Genomic DNA, 11,347 nt, shown 5'->3' on the forward strand with positions numbered 1-11,347 from the left:
CTATGACAGATGCCAGAAGACATTAAGAATAAGGATGAGGAATTATATTAGAACCTGAAAGCTGTCAGTTTACAAAGATAGCAGGTGAGAGGATGGTTAATGGAAATAAACTATGTTGGAATATGAGGAAGAAAAGAAGTGGTACTTCTGTATATTTGTGCACAATTAAGAACAAAGAGTGGCGTCGTTTCAGCTGTGAAACTTTGGAGAGTTTGATCACCACTTAGTCCAGCATACTCTTCAGTATGTTTTCCTTGAGCATGCCTAAGTTATTCACTGTCTGGAACCTAGCAAGTGAAAAAATCTTTAGATTCATTAATTGAATATGTCTTTAAGATCTATTTTTTTATTCCTTTTCCTCATCATCTTTAAGTGTTAAGAGAGATATATGTAAGAGAGATATATACATAGATTTCATGTCCAGGATCACATTTCTAAAATATTAACTTGAGATTAACTTTCTATTTTTATAGTTAAATCATTTAAATTGTTCCTTGAAAATGTAAAATTTCAATTCATTCAGAAGATACTCATGATGCAGACACTGTGTTAGGTAGTAAGGAAACAAGGTCAATATTATTACTGTTCTCAATGGATACAACATTTAGTACACTTACAAAATGGAACATCTTTTTCCCTCAATCTGTTGTTATGTATTTATTCTATATTTTATTTATAGTGTTGAATGACCATCTTATTTATAAAATTTGTATTAAAGCTATTATTAGAGTACCTACCCATAGCAAGTTTTCAGCAAATGCTAGTAATTATTATAGTAGTCAGTAGATAATAGATTTCCTACAGGTGGCATCTGTTGTGTAAGAAAAAAGATACCTAATAATTTTAACACTGCAGATAATAATTACATAGGATCAAGTCTAGAGTATCTATGTTTTTTCCCCTCAAGGATAGGTGTTCTCCTCATATTTTTTTTATATATTTACCATAGTGCTTATCTTGCAGACTTATCACGCTTTATTACCACATAATTAAAATTTCACCTATCCAGCATGACATTTAAGCAATTGCAATTACAGGCATTTCTTTCTAGGCATCAGTAGTCTGTTCCTAAAAATCAGTCAAAATGAAAACTGGAATGTATTTCCCATAATTTGTAAGTGATTAACTAAATCAGGAAAAGCAAAGAGAAAATAAGAACAAATACAATACATAGAAAGCAGTTAACAAACATAGTAGTCATTAATTTCTGTGAATTACTGAAAGAACCAATTAAGAGAGAGGTTATTATACTGGATAAAAACAGACCTAACTATATGCCATCTACAGAACACCATATTAAGCTTAAAGACTAAAACAGGTTAAAAACGTAAAGATATGCCATGCTGACCCTAATCAAAAGAAATTTAGTGTACTCATTAATTTCGGTAAAAGTAGACTTCAGAAGGAAAATTATATAAAGACAGGAATTAAACAGTAGTAAAGGTAGCCAGTTCTCTAAGAAGACATAACATTATGTAACTAATAAAAGGGCTTTAAAATATTTGAAGAGAAAACTGGTAGAACTTTAATGATAAATAGGCAAAACTGTCATAGAAACTTCAACACCCTTCTGTTAGTAATTGACAGATCTAGCTGGCAGAAAATCAGTTAGGAAATACTGGAAATGAACGGCACCATCAGTCAACTGTATCTAATATATACAATATTCTATCTAAGAACAGATTAAACATTCTTCTTAAGATCCTATGTAATATTCACCATGATAAACCACATTTTGGGCTCTAAAATATACCTTGAAAAATGTACAAGAATAAATCATACAAAGTATATTTTCAGAACCCATAAAATTGAAATCTGAAACAGCAGAATGCTAGAAAATATTCAAATATGGGTAAATTATACAACACACACCTACATAACATAGAGGTCAAAAAAGAAGTTGGAAGAAACATCAAACAATTTGATCTAAATGAAAGCAAAAATACAACTTATCAATACGTATGATATGCAGTAAAAGCCATGGTTATAGGAAAATTCATAGCATTAAATATGTAAATTAGAAAAGAGGAAGAATATAAACTTAGTAACTTAAGCTTCCACCTTGAGACTCTACAAAAAATAAAAAAGAGTAATATAAACCTCAAGCAAGCAGAAGAGAAAAAAATTAAAATCAGGCTAGGCACAGATGCTCATAGCTGTAATCCCAGTACTTTGGGAAAGTGAGGTAGGAAAGGAAGGAAGGAGGATAAAAATTAGAATAGATACCAATGAAATTGAAGACAGTTAAACAATAAAGAAAATCAGCAAAAGCCAGTTTTTTTTAATAACTAAAATTGTTAATACTCTAGCCAACTAAATAAGAAGAGAGAAAAGATCCAAAATACTAATATCAGAAATAAAAAATAGAAGTTTTAACCTGCTAGAGCTCTCATAAGAAAATACCATATACTGGGTCAATTAAACACATAAATTTATTTCTCATAGTTCTGGAAGCTAGAAGTCCAAGATTAAGGTACTGGCAATTTGGTTGATGGTGAGAGCTCTCTTCTCGACTTGCAGATGGCCATTTTCTTGCTGTGACCTCACATGATCTCTGCTTTGTGTACATGAAAAACAATCTCTCCGTTTCTCTTTTTATAAGGTGATCAATTCTATCAAATTAGGATCCTAGCCTTATGACCCCTTTTAACATTAATTGCCTCCTAAAAGCACTGTCTCCAAATACAGTCCCACTGGGAATTTGGACTTCAACATATGACTTTGGGAGGGATATAATTTAGCCCATAGGAGGGGTCATCAATACCGATCCCAAGGTGATATTATTTGGCTGTGTCCCCACCCAAATCTCACCTTGAATTCCCATATGTTGTGGGAGGGACTCAGTGGGAGATGATTGAATCATGGGGCAGGTCTTTCCTGTTCTGTTCTCATGATAGTGAATAAGTCTCATGAGATCTGACAGTATCATAAAGTGGGAGTTTCCCTGCCCAACCTCTCTTTGCCTGCTGCCATCCACTTAAGATGTGACTTGCTCCTGCTTGCCTTCCACCATGATTTGGAGGCTTCCCCAGCCACGTGGAGCTGTAAGTCCAATTTTCTTTCTTTTGTAAATTTTCCAGTCTCAGGTATGTCTTTATCAGCAGCATGAAAACGGACTAATAAAGTAAATTGGTACCAGTAGAGTGGAGCATTGCTGAAAAGACACCCAAAAAAATGGAGGCAACTTAGGAACTGAGTAATAGGCAGAAGTCAGAACAGTTTGGAAGGCTCAGAAGAAGATAGGAAAATGTGGGAAAGTTTGGAACTTCCTAGAGACTGGTTGAATGGCTTTGACCAAAAGCCTGATAGCAGTATGGATAATAAGGTCCAGGCTGAGGTGGTCTCAGATGGAGATGAGGATACTTGTTGGGAACTGGAGCAAAGGTGATTCTTGCTATGCTTTAGCAAAGAGAGAGGTGGCATTTTGCCCCTGTCCTAGAGACTTGTGGAACTTTAAACTTGAGAGAGATGATTTAGGATATCTGGTGGCAGAAATTTGTAAGTAGCAAAGCATTCAAGATGTGACTTGGGAACTGTTAAAGGCATTCAATTTTACAAGGGAAGCAAAGCATAAAAGTTTAGAAAATTTGCAGCCTGACAATACAATAGAAAATAAAAAAAAAAAATTCTTAGGAGAAATTTAAGCTGGCCGCAGAAATTTGCATAAGTAAGGTGTGGCCAAATGTTAATTCCCAAGATAATGGGGAAAGTGTTTCTAGGGCATGTCAGAGGTCTTCATGGCAGCCCCTCCCATCACAGGCCTAGAGGCCTAGGGGAAAATGGTTTTGTGGTCTGGGCCCAGGGTCCCTGTGCTGTGTGTAGCCTAGGGACTTGGTGCCCTGCATCACAGCCACTCCAGCTATGGCTGAAAGGGCCAACGTACAGCTTGAGCTGTGGCTTCAGAGAAATGTAAGCCCCAAGCCTTGGCAGCTTCCACATGGTGTTGAGCCAGCAAGTGCATAGAAATCAAGAATTTGGGAGGTTTGAGAACCTCCATCTAGATTTTAGAAGATGTATGGAAATGCCTGGATGTCCAGGCAGAAGTCTGCTACAGGGCCAGGGCTCTCATGGAGAACCTCTGCTAGGGTAATGTGGAAGGAAAATACAGGGTCACAGCTCCCAATACAGAGCTCCCAACAGAGTCCCTACTGGGGCACCACCTAGTGGAGCTCTGAGAAGAGGGCCATCCTACAGACACGAGAATGATAGATGCACCTACAGTTTGTACCTTGCACCTGGAAAAGCTGTAGACACTTAATGCCACTCCATGAAAGCACCAGGAGGGAGGCTGGACCCTGCAAATCCACAGGGTTGGAGCTTCCCAAGACTATGGGAACCGACTTCTTGCATCAATGTGACCTGGATGTGAGACATGGAGTCAAAGGAGATCATTTTGAAGCTTTAAGATTTGACTGCCCTGCTGGATTTTGGATTTGCATGGGGTCTGTAGCCCCTTTGTTTAGGCCAGTTTCTCCCATTTTGAATGGCTGTATTTACCCAATGCCTGTACCCTCCCTAGAAGCCAAGCAGATGTTGGTACTTGCTTCTGTATACCCTATCGAAACATGAGCCAATTAAATTGTATCTAGGAAGTATCTAGGAAGTAACTAGCAAGAAGCTAACTTGTATCTATGAAGCAACTAGCTTGCTTTTGGTTTTACAGGCTCATAGGCGGAAGGGACTTGTCTTGTCTCAGATGGGTTAATGCTGAAATGAGCTGAGACTTGGGGGATTGTTGGGAAGGCATGACTTGTTTTGAAATGTGAGGACATGAGATTTGGGAGGAGCCAGGGGTGGAATGATATGGCTTGGCTGTGTCCCCACCAAAATCTCATCTTAAATTTTCACGTTATGAGAAGGACCCAAAAAGAGGTAATTGAATCATGGAGGCAGGTCCTTCCCATGCTGTTCTCATGATAGTAAGTCTCATCAGATCTGATGGTATCACAAGGGGAGTTCCCCTGTTTACCTCTCTCTTTCCCTGCTGCTTTCCACTTAGGACATGACTTGCTCCTCTTTGCCTTTCCCATGATTGTGAGGCTTCCCTAGCCACATGGAACTGTAAGTCCGGTTAAACCTCTTTCTTTGTGTGTGTAAATTGCCCAGTCTTGGATATATCAGCAGCATGAAAGTAGACTAATATACAAGGACATTAAAATGATAAATACTTCGAATGCTTTTTCCATATATTTGATAACTTACATGAAATGGACCAATATCTTGAAGAGCATAAATAGCCATCTCTCACAGGAGAAACAGATAATCCAAATAATGCTATAAATATTAAGAACTTGGCATCAGTAATAATTTACTAATATTAGTTTGTTATAACAAGTGTATCATAATGTGAGGAATTAATAGGAGAAATCAGGTGTGGGGTAAATGGAAACTCAGGATTATCTTTGCAACTTTTCTATAAACTAAAACTATTCTAAAATAACATTTACTAGAAATATCAAATATGAAAGACAAGGGAAAATTAAGGGGTCAGGATCTTGGGTTCTAAATTATATTAAGACTTGGTTTCGGTCCATAGTAGAAACTGGAAAAATGTTTATATCCTAAACGTATCCTCCTATTCATAGAGTAAATTGTAAGACATTTTTAAAGTACTTGCCTTAATTTTTTCACACTTCACTTAAAATTATAAAATCATCCCAACAGTGTAAGAATATACAAATAAGTCATAAAATTAAAAAAATTATTAAGTATATTCTACTGCATCACAAAAATTTTAAGTATCCTCGGAAATACTACTTTCAAAATAGTTCAATTAAATAACACAACCTATGATTTCGAAGCTATCAAACTTGAGAATCCTTGCTCGGCATTCTTATGTGGGGTAGATTGGCTTTGGCATTGTTCTATAAGCTTTTCCATTGCTTTTTCCACATTTATCATTTCTTGCTATCCATAACCATTTGATGTTACAACCAGATCAACCCTCCGACCTTCATTTCCTTCTCAGTCTCTTTTGCTGGCTCATCTTTCTACAACAACATCATGGACATGTATGTTTTGAAGGCTTTACAAGAAGTGGAAACCTCAAAGCAAGTGAGTACAAAAACACGTGAAGTAAGCAAGTCTTCAGGGACTGTGGCAGCAGAGACTGGGACAATTAGAAAGGACTCCCAGTCCTAAAAAAAGTAAGCAAATTTTACTAAGTGCCAGACAATAATTTCCATCCTGGGAGGTAGACCTGAAATGGAGACTATTTTTCAAGAGAAGCTGGATATCAGTTTTTTCAAAAGAAACTAGGTATCAGTATTTCTTAAGAGAAATTTCTTGAAATTTTAATGTTGGCAACCAATAACTACATGCTGATGTGGCACATGATCTCACATTTGTCACCCAGCTCTTCACCCTCTTTCCAAAGCAATTCCATTCATTCTTCTATCTCCGATTTGATGGTTCTCAAATCCATATCTCCAGCAAGACGTCTTTCAAGATTTACATGCCTGTCTATCTAATTGCTAGATACATATTTTCAAATCTACACTTAAACTGTATGCTCAAATTACGTGGGACAGCTTACAGTTTTTTTGTTTTGTTTCTTTACAGCACATCAAGATTTTTCACATTTATGCAACTTTTATCAGGTTTATTTACTCTGCCTGAAACGTAAATCCCACCTACTCTCCCTCATTATCTAATTAATACATACTTTTCTTCCAAAATTAGCTCAAACATTCCTTTCTCTATGAAGGGTTTCCTTATCCCAGAAGTAAATTTTACCATTACTTTGTTTACACTTAATATAAAACCTCTACAACTGAGCTTATGTCATTTTTCCAATAACAAATTTGAATGATTGATAGAAATAGGGAATTTATTCCTGCTCATGGACCCACAGACTTATAGTCACACATGAGTTTATATATAAGCCTACAGGCAATGGGCTCCATTGCTAAAAAAACTAAGTTAAAATGTACCACTATAAACTCCTCTTTAACCCTTTATTGCACTTTTTTAAATACCTGTTTCATCCTTTAGATACAAACCCCTTGTGATGGACAATTTTATGGGTCAATTTGACTGTGATAAGGGATGGTCAGATAGCCAGTAAAATACTATTTCTAGGTTTATTCTTGCAAGTGTTTCCAGAAGAGATTAGTATTTGAATTAGTAGATGATGTAAGGAAGACTGCCCTCACCACTGTGGATGGGCATCATCCAATTACCTGAAGGCTCAAATAAAAGAAAAAAGTAGAAGAATGGGAAATTTACTCTCCCAGTTTGAGCTAGGACACCCACCCTCTCCTACTCTGGGATATTTGAGCTTCTTCCTATTTCTCAGGCATTCAAACTTGGACTGAATTATGGTACTACCTTTCCTGGCTTTCTAGCTCACATAGGGCAGATCGTGGAACTTCTCAGCTTCCATAATTGTATGTGCCAATTCTATAAATTCATTCATTCATTCATTCTGTTGATTCTGTTTCTCTGGAGAATAACCCTGATTATTGCTATATGCTTAGAGAGTAAAGGATCTGAATTCATTCTCTGTCCCCTGAGCCTGATAAAGTGCTGGATATATAATAAATGTTTACTGGTTGAATATATACATGCATAAATAATTTCTTTTCCTGGCACCATGTTAAAGTTTGGGGACATGGACACTGAGGAATCAAAATCGGCAATCTGAGAGAATGTAACTTATACATATGTTACTGTATTTTTGTAGACCTTGTTTTCTCCCCCTTGTATCTTGTATATTCGTAGCTCTTTATTTATTAAAAATAACTTGCACTCCTTTGTATTTATACTTGCAAAAGATTTATAAATATCATCAAATTTTCACTTTAGATACCAGGCAATAAAGTTTTGACAGACTGATGCTAAGTCAAAGGCTTTCTTTTCTAAAGCCCTTCATGAAAAACATAAGCTGATGCTGCTGTGACAGTAACTTACGCAGGTAATTTGCTCCTTTTATTCTGTACTAATTGGAGCTTTAGTTTTTAGCTAACAAAAAGAACTGCCTAATTAAGAAAACGCCATTCAACTCATTATAGGTGTATATTCACTCAGAAATTGATGTTTTCAACTTGCAGAAAGGGATAGAGGGAACAAAGGATAAAATGCAACAAAGAGGTATTAGTTGGATACTCTTCAACTGACTTTTAAAGATTTTCATTAACAGTGCATTCAAATTTTAAAAGACCTGCTTAAAATGCTCCAAAACAGTAGGCAATTCTTTCCTGCCTCTCTCATTTACTACTTACCTCTTATGTAGTAAGAAGATTTATTAGAGAAGTAATTTTCAAGAAACCATATTGCTTGTGCTTCTACAGCTACAATAATACCTTAGAAAACTGTCCAGAATTATTTTTAGCTCCCTCTTAAAAGCTTACCCCATGTCTCATGATAAATTCCAAAATGAGGAAAATAAATAATAAATGCTGTCAATAATTGTCTAATCATTTGGAAAACTGCTAGCTTTTTACTGATATGTTTCATTTTTTAAAAAGTCCTCCAAAGTTTCTTGTGATTTAAAAACTAAATTAGACTTCCAGTTTTCATCCCAACATGTTAAGAACTTGGAGATCATCACTCCCATCCTCTAAAGAAGGAAAACCTGAAAATCTACAAGTGTTAGATCTCTCAAAATACTGAGATTACAGGGCAAACTGCTGTCCTGAAAACCAGAGAGAGAGACAGATAGAATCACAGCTTAACTTGAGTAGAAGCCCAGAAGCAGAAGCCTACAGCTGCAGCTGGTAGGAACCCTTCAGCTGTTATTGATGAATGTCTGGAGTTTCAGTGTGTACTAACTTTATATATAAGATAAAAACTCTGGAGACCTCAGTCTTAGGGGAATCCCCACACTTTCCTGAGTTTCATCTCTAGGACCTTCACCAAGTTCTTAATGTGAAGACTGGAGAAAAACCTCCCATGCTTCTGGCAAGGGGACAAGAAAGTAGAACATTTAAGATAATAAAATAAGTTTATATGTTGGAATCTACACATTTTTTCTAAGTAGAAAGCTATGAGAAACAGAAAAAATAAATTTTAACACAAATATTTTTATGCTTTTAAAAATGTTGTAAATAGGATTTTAAAAGGGAGAAATATTTAGAACAAATACGACAAAGGATTATTGTCTTAATAGATAATGAATATTTACAGATCAATAGAACAACAGTGCAACCTCAATGGAATATGAAAAGGATGTTTTTAAAGAAGAGTGGATACAAATAGTCAACATATAATGAATTCATGTTTATTTATAAATGAAATAAATCTAAATTTAAACATGACTTTATATTTGCTCAGAAATTTAGTAAAGGTATAAAAGAATGATGATACCGACTGTTTGCAAGTATCAGGAGAAATAATCACCATTCATTGTTTTAAAGATAGTTTGGCAGTATATTTCAAAAGCCTCCAAAATCTGCCAAACTATTGACCCAAGAATTCTACTACTAAGAGTTTAACTTTAAAAGTAATGACACAAATACATAAACACACATTAAAAGTTTATAGCACAATTTCTTATATTCACATTTTTGAAATACTTATGAGTTCCTTTAAAAGAATCATATATATTCATAAACTGAAATGTTATGCAGCCAATAAAAACAGATGTGTTTCAGTGATGTAACACATTTTTATAATATATGGTTAAGCAATTAACAATATATGCCTTTAGACTATAGCCATTAGTTCTCTATTATAATGGGTGATAACATCTACAAGTTTTTCTTTCTAACATATCCAATAATTTCACTTTCTTCTTTAATATTCACCTTGGTGCTATAAGTTATGTGTAAACTTAAACAGTTTGTCAGCTCCAATTGATACACTGTTGACTATGAAGTCAACTGCAGAAGTGACAGGTCACGGCTTATTCTAGGTCTCACCTTCTTTACCCCTTCCAAAATCTTCATTGGTTATATAATTTCTATGGCATCAGGGCATATAACATTTGCATTCCACTCTCTTCATTCTAATCTTTGCATTGATTTTACTCTTTGTTTCTAAAGTTAAATATAATTTATGCATGCCACTCATTCTTTCTAGTAGCTTTCAAAGTCTTTTGTACTTTTCTGAGGTTCATTCTTTAATAATTTCCTTAGAGAAGAACTCATAGGAAAAATATTCCTTGATTTATGGCAAATTCAAAACACTTTATATTTTGTCTTCTTACCTGAAAGTTGTCTTGGCTGAATATAAAACCCTTGGTTCACACATCATTTTGTTAAATATCTCCCCATTATTTTCTGACATTAAGTATTGCTGTAGGGAAATCTGAGGTAGACTGATACATTTTTCTATAAAATGTGACTTGAACTCTCTGCTAATTAACCAGAAATATGTCTTATTCCTTTAAATTCAAAAAGCTTACTAGGATATGTCTCGTGAAATGTTCTGTGTTGATTTTACTAAGATACACTTTCAGGGTCTTCACTTTTAATTCAAATACTCAACATTGTTTTTTCTTAGGAAAGCTTGAAAAATCTTAAAATATTTATGTTAGATTGTTTTGATTTTCTTTTTCAGTGTTATATCTTTTGCATTTATCATTTCCTATCTGGCCTTTTAAAAATCTTTATTTCTATTTTATTTAGTCTCTTTGTATCACTTTATCCTCCACATTTATCTCATTTTATTCCCCAGGTTTGTGTGTGTGCGTGTGTGTGCGCGCGCGCGCGTGTGTGTGTGTGTGTGTGTGTGTGTGTGTGTATACACATGTCTCCTCCAGGATATATTATCCTTTTTTGTTTCCTTCAATTTTTTCTTTCTATGATTATTTTTTCTACTTCTTTCTTACACGTGGCCAACTTATATTTTTTTCATATCTTTTTGTCTTGCCATCTTACTCCTAAATTGATTTTCTTTAGTATGTGTAGACTGTCTTCATAGAAACAGTTATTTTTATAAAAATATTTAAACTCATAGTGAGATACATGCTCATAATTTTTACCTGCTCCTAGAAATGTTTTTCTGCAGAGTTTTGTCTGTTTTAAATTCTAATGCCCTTTCTTTACATTTTTCTTAAAATGTTTTTGTGTTAGTACTATAACAGTTTCTTATTAGTCATCCTTAATAAATGATACGTGTCTGGGAAATTATATACAGGAAGCTTCTATTTATCCAAAAGAGGATACTTTTGTAGTCTTACAGGCTTCACCTCCAAAGGGATCTTTTCTTCTTTACTACCAGAGAAACAAAGACCATCCTCCAAAGAGGGCTTTTTTAAAGCCTCTGTAAATTCTCCTCTACTTTTCTCAATAAATTGAATCCCTCACAGCTTGTGCTTAGTCCTTCTCAACCTGCCTCTGTTGTTACAATGAGGGGATAAACTTTTGCAATCCAAATTGAGTCTCACTTTCAAGAAATGTAATTT

Source organism: Sapajus apella, unplaced genomic scaffold (genome assembly GCF_009761245.1).
Source record: "Sapajus apella isolate SASKATOON/1434 unplaced genomic scaffold, GSC_monkey_1.0 scaffold37, whole genome shotgun sequence".
Lineage (NCBI taxonomy): Eukaryota > Metazoa > Chordata > Mammalia > Primates > Cebidae > Sapajus > Sapajus apella.